This window comes from Lacerta agilis, chromosome Z, assembly GCF_009819535.1.
Source record: "Lacerta agilis isolate rLacAgi1 chromosome Z, rLacAgi1.pri, whole genome shotgun sequence".
NCBI lineage: Eukaryota > Metazoa > Chordata > Lepidosauria > Squamata > Lacertidae > Lacerta > Lacerta agilis.
Genome location: NC_046331.1, coordinates 8,710,436 through 8,716,469, shown reverse-complemented (window position 1 = coordinate 8,716,469; position 6,034 = coordinate 8,710,436).

The following is a 6,034-nucleotide window of genomic DNA, read 5'->3' as shown; positions in this document are numbered from 1 at the left end:
TTGATGAAAGGAAAATGAGGCGAGTGGGAGCTTTTTTGAAGAATACTTTAGAGTAGTATCAAGGTTAACTGGCAAGTAGGATAAGCCTATGAGCAGCAGTAGACAAGAGAAAAGAAAAGAAAAGAAAAGAAAAGAAAAGAAAAGAAAAGAAAAGAAAAGAAAAGTGAAATAATAAAGGGGGGGGGAAGAGAAAACGTAAGGAGTTGTAGCAAACTAAAAATGTGAAATAGAGTGTCAATGAAAGATAAGTTGGGAATTCTATATAAGACTAAGGCAAAGCTTGTATGGATGTAATGTGTCAAATGGGAAATGAATAAATATAGTGGTACCTCGGGTTACAGACAGTTCAGGTTACATACTCTGCTAACCCAGAAATAACACTTTAGTTTAATAACTTTGCTTCAGGATAACAACAGAAATTGTGCTCTTGGTGGCGCAGTGGCAGCAGGAGGTCCCATTAGCTAAAGTGGTGCTTCAGGTTAAGAACAGTTTCAGGTTAAGAACGGACCTCCGGAACGAATTAAGTACTTAACCAGAGGTACCACTGTAATAATAATAAAACTGATGTGGGTCAAAAGGAGAACAAGACGTTTGGCACCAGGTTGGCTGCAGGAGTTGCAGGAAGAAGGCATCCAAGACGCCATCTGACTGCCTTGGGGACTCCACTCCAGATTTGTTTATGGTTTACTCCTTAGCCTTTTATGTAGAATAATAAGTTCCAGTAGCAGAAGGCATGGTGGGGAACCTGCCCCTCACCTGGATTTAGGAACCTGCTTCTCACCTGCCCCTCTGGCCAGTTGTTGTGTTGCTGCTGCTTACTGGGAGAGGGAGGGGCGGTGAAGTCAGAGTGGTGCAAATGCGTTGGCAGGAGTACCCGATTGGCTCTTCCGGTGCATTTGCACTGTGCCAACCTCACCACTTCCTCCCTGCTTCCTCCTGGTAGGCAGCATCAAAGCAACTGCTTGGAGGTCAGGTGAGCAGTGGTGCCCCTCCATGTCATGGGCTACTGATTATTATTATTATTGCTCTCATGGACCATTATTTATTTATCTAGTGTCATCAGTGTACAGAGCCCTTTGGCAAAAGCTCTGGTTGACAGTTCCCTGTCCTGAGGAGCTTGCAGTGTAAAATGTGACCAAGGGTGTGTGGGGGAGATGACAGAGAGAGAAGAGGGAAATGGAAGCAGCGTAAACTATGGAGAGGAACAAGCATGTCTTCTAGTTATGATGGGTTGCAGCCAACTAAGTTTTACCCAGAGTAAATCCAAAGAACTTAATGAACTTAAGTAATATCATGTTCACACCATACATTTCTTAGAATCATAGAATTGTAGAGTTAGGAAGGGACCATGAGGGTCATCTTAGAAACATCCAAGGAAGGAGAGTCCACCACCTCTGGAGAGAGTCTGAAAGTTTTTGTGAAGTTTTTGAAGGTAAAGAATGGTTGGTGAAGACCCTGAGTGAGAGGCAGGGAAGGGAAGACCTCCCAGAATGATAGCCTGGGAGAAGAAAAGGAAGCTCCCAGGTGAGAGGTGGGAGGTCCATCCCTTTCTTTGTGAGAAAAGGGTTAAGAACTACCCTTGAGAGTTTTCTCCCCCCCCCCGCTTTTGTTTTTAATTAGATTATTTTATTGTATTGTATTATGAAAAGGCTTTAATAAAATATTTTGAGGGAAAAGAAAAGAAAGTTCTTCCTGATGTTTAGTTGGACTCTCCTGTCTTGTAACTTGAATCCATTGGTACTGGTGGTCCTACCTTCCAGAGCAGGAGAAAAGAAGCTTTCTCCATCTTCCATGGGACCAGCCCTTAAGATATTTGAATGTGGCTATCATATATCATTTCCTATTTAAAGTGCTATGATGATACCACTGCAAAACACATTATGAGGGCTGTAGTTTGTTAAGGGTGCTGGGAGGTGGAAACAGACCCCCCCCCCATTCCCCTCATGGAGATACAATTCTCAGAGGGCTTCAACAATCAGTCCCTCTTCTGTACAGGGAACTCTATGAAGTGGGGTTCTGATAGCAGCTTTAAGCACCCTTAACAAACTACAGGACCCAGAATTCTTTGTGGGGGGGTTGGGGTGGGGAGCCATGACTGTTTAAAGTGGCAGCATATCATTTTAAATGTATGGTATGAATGTAGCCTTAGGGACGTGGGTGGCGCTGTGGTCTAAATCACTGAGCCTCTTGGGTTTGCCGATCAGAAGGTCGGCGGTTCGAATCCCTGCAACGGGGTGAGCTCCTGTTGCTCGGTCCCTGCTCCTGCCAACCTAGCAGTTCAAAAGCATGTTAAAGTGCAAGTAGATAAATAGGTATTGCTCCAGCGGGAAGGTAAACGGCGTTTCCATGTGCTGCTCTGGTTCGCCAGAAGCGGCTTAGTCATGCTGGCCACATGACCCGGAAGCTGTACGCTGGCTCCCTCGGCCAATAAAGTGAGATGAGTGCCGCAACCCCAGAGTCATCCGCGACTGGACCTAATGGTCAGGGGTCCCTTTACCTTTACCTATGAATGTGGCCTTAGTCATGGCTAATAATTTCAGTGGTTCTACTCTGAGTAGGCCTAGCATTGGCTACATCCCAATGTGCTATGGTTTTATTTACCGGTATATATTTTATAGATTTACACATCACCTTTTAAGGTAAGCACCCCTTGGGCTCAGGCTGAAAATTGGATCAATATTGAAACCAAGAGCTGTTAAGACATGTGGGCAACATTGTGCCAAAGGCTTCCTGGTAAAGATGGGTGGTGATTGTGTGTTTGTTTAAGGAGATTTGGAGTCCCTCCGGGTTTGTGCGTTGTGTAATTGTGAGGCTGGAGAAGCAAATCCAATGAACTCCAGACCTTTTTCTTGGAAAACCAGAGGCGGTTTCTCATAGTTTGGAACTGAGCACAGAATGAGCTTCCTTGGAACCTGACCTGCCTCAATCTCCAGCACTGATTTAACAAGCAACAGACTGCGCCTGCTGTATCCTGCTGCTAATTGGTGCTGGCTTCCTCAGCTGGCAAAATAAAGTTAAGGAACAGCTGTCCAAAGAAACTTCCTTAGGAAGTTGCCTTACACCCAATCAGACAATTAGTTCCTGAAACAATCATATGTTCTCTGGTTTATCCTTCTCCCCATTCCCCTACTTCCTCTGATGTCTTCCTTAATTGTAAGCTCCCCAGGGGCAGAAACCAGTGTTAGAAATTGGGATAGGAAAGAAACCAAGGAGCCGTGTGGCTCCTGGGACCTAGTTTGTGGGTGCAAAAACAAAATGTCTAGGCAACCTTTTTTTGCTGCTGCTGCTGCGCTACCATACCAAGTGATTTGCCTGGCAGTACGGCAGCAAAATAATCAATATTTTTTTCTTTGCTGTCAGGTGAATCAGTTGGTCTGCAGAGTAGCATGGCAGCAAACGGCACCCATTTTTTGCTGCTGTGGTGCCCAGCAGACCAGCTGACTGCAGCCAGGCAGGTGGATATGCTAGGCACCAAGGGTGGCGCCCAGACATCTCCACCCAGTTGCAAAATGCCGGTTGCCAGTTGCAAAATTGACTGGTGCCCGGCTAATTTCAGAACGCTGGCAGAAACCTCTTCAACCTGTTATTTGTAAAGCACCATGTACATAGATGGTGCTATATCTTGTGGTAGGTTATATTCCAGCTTAGACTATGAGGAGTAGAGCAGTTCAAAATAGACATGAGAAATTTAGGTCCACTAATTTCAGTGGGTCTAATCTGAGCAGGATTTAGTTGGATACAGCCCACATATATAAATATCAAATATATTTAATAAATAGTATATAAATTAATAAAAATAAGAATAAGCTCATTTAATTTTTTTTTTGAAACTAGTTTATGTCCTGCCTTTCCATACATACAAAGATTCTTTCAAGACAATAATGTGTATATGCCCAACCACAGTAATGAATTGAAGATCAACTAAATAATATCCATTAAAACTACTAACAATGATTCAACGACAATCCATTGTATCCAATGTTAGTGCTACTCACATTGAAATGAAATGAAGGACACGATTCATTTAGGTCCATTAATTTTGCTAAGTCTACTCTGAGTAGAATTTAATTGGATACAACCCATTTTTTTTTGTCTCTGAGAAAGCTGCCCAAATAAATTTATACAACAAAGCAGAATGCAATACAATGTTGTGAGCATCCCTCTGTCTCAAGAGAATATGGAGTGCGTCTCCAAGGGTGAAGTCAAATTGCTGCCTGGGGCACAAATCTGGGCAGTGTGTATGGACGTCCTGGGCTCCCCAGATGGGAAGACTCCTCTACCAGCCTCCCTGATGTGGTCCAAAGGAAAGCAGAGCAATATGCTTGGCACCAGCCTGGCTGCAGGAGTTGTGGAAGGAGGCGTACAAGGCGTACATCCAACCATCTTAGAGACTCCACCCCAGATTTGTGTAGGGTTTACTCCTTAGCCTTGTCTTCTCCCAGAGATATCCCACAAGGCAGCGGGTGGTTAGGATCAGAGTTTTCCTTCTCCTAGACGGGCTAACTTCCAGGTTGATGAGCCCCACCGGCCCCTCACTTCCCCTCTACAGCACATGCAGAAGCTGCTTTCTTGACCATTGGACCCACTATTGGTCTTGACCATTCAATCCACCAGAGCCCATCATCGCATGCAAGGGAAGTCCCTAACTCACTGAGGGTTTGAGACCCCTCGGCTACCCTGGTTTAACTGGCCATTTGTTTCCTGGGTTGTGGTGCTATCGCACACTGGACATGTTGGCAGAACTGGTCACTCCCAAAGTTATGAGCAGTTTTCTGGTTTTGTGGAGGGATGGGTGAATTGTGATTCCTCACCAGATTTTACTCTGGGTCTTTGGTTGATGCTCATTGTATTGTGGAGTGTTAGTGGAGGAGTAATACCTCTGGTGGGGAACATGTTATGCTCCTACTGGTATTTTGTCCACCTTTGGTCCCCACCCTGTACTCAGCTCTCACTTGTAGCTCCTAGAAGTTGCCTGCATGCAATAAAAATTGTGGGCAGCCCCACACAGAGTGCATTGCAGTAATTGTTGTGTTTTAGTGGTCAGGCTACATGATGCTTCCTATCCTGAGTTCCCTTTATAAACCATGCAATTCCTAGCTGAAGCCACCAGAGTTCCCAAGAGTATCCCACTCACCTGTATTTGATCGCCTTCTAATACCAGCTTGAGCTTATGTCAATTGACTGGGAGTATACATAACCCTGAGACTCGCCATTTCTCAGCTGCTGTCCCGTGTGAGCTCAGTGAGGCAGATACTGACACCCAGGCCTTGTTGCAGAGTGTTCCGCACACAACCCTTGGATCCTGATCGGCCAGCAGCAACACATGATCAGAGGGTCATGTTCCAAAAGATTGTGCAAGGCATCTGCTTGCCAGATGTTTGGAGAGTGACCTGCTAGATGTTGTTGGCTCAGCTGATCTTGTAGGCTTTTGAATTCCATAGTCTCTGCTGAGCAAAGGCATCCGCAGCCAACAAAGAGATAAAAATAGGTCATGGTGGCTAGTTGGCTGGGCCTCCTTCTTTTTGAACCAAAAGAGTTCCTGGAGGCGGTTGTGGTTTTGTGATGTAATCACGGCAAACATCACCCTCAGTAACTGGTGGCTTCCACAGCCTGTTGGCCTCCACATGGACCCTGTCTGCACTATACATGTAAAACAGTGCCATGCTGCTTTAAGCTGTTGGGTCTCCCCCCAAAGAATCCTGGGAGTTGCAGTCTTTCAGGGTGCTGAGAGTTGTTAGGAGGCCTCTATTCCCTTCACAGGCATACAATTCCCAGAGTGGTTTAAGAATCCATCCTTTTCCTCAGGGAACTCTGGGAATGATGACCATTTTGTGTTATGTTATTTTGTGTTATGTTGGAAGCTTCCCAGATACTATTATTTATTTATTTATTTCATATCACATGCAGCTACCATTTTGTGCTTTGTGCCTTGCCACTTTCTCCGAGTTCCAGATGAACTGAAAGTTCCAGCTGAAAAAGTTTGGTATCCCCTGACCTTCATTAACGAAGCTGAATTTTAAAATGTAATAAAATA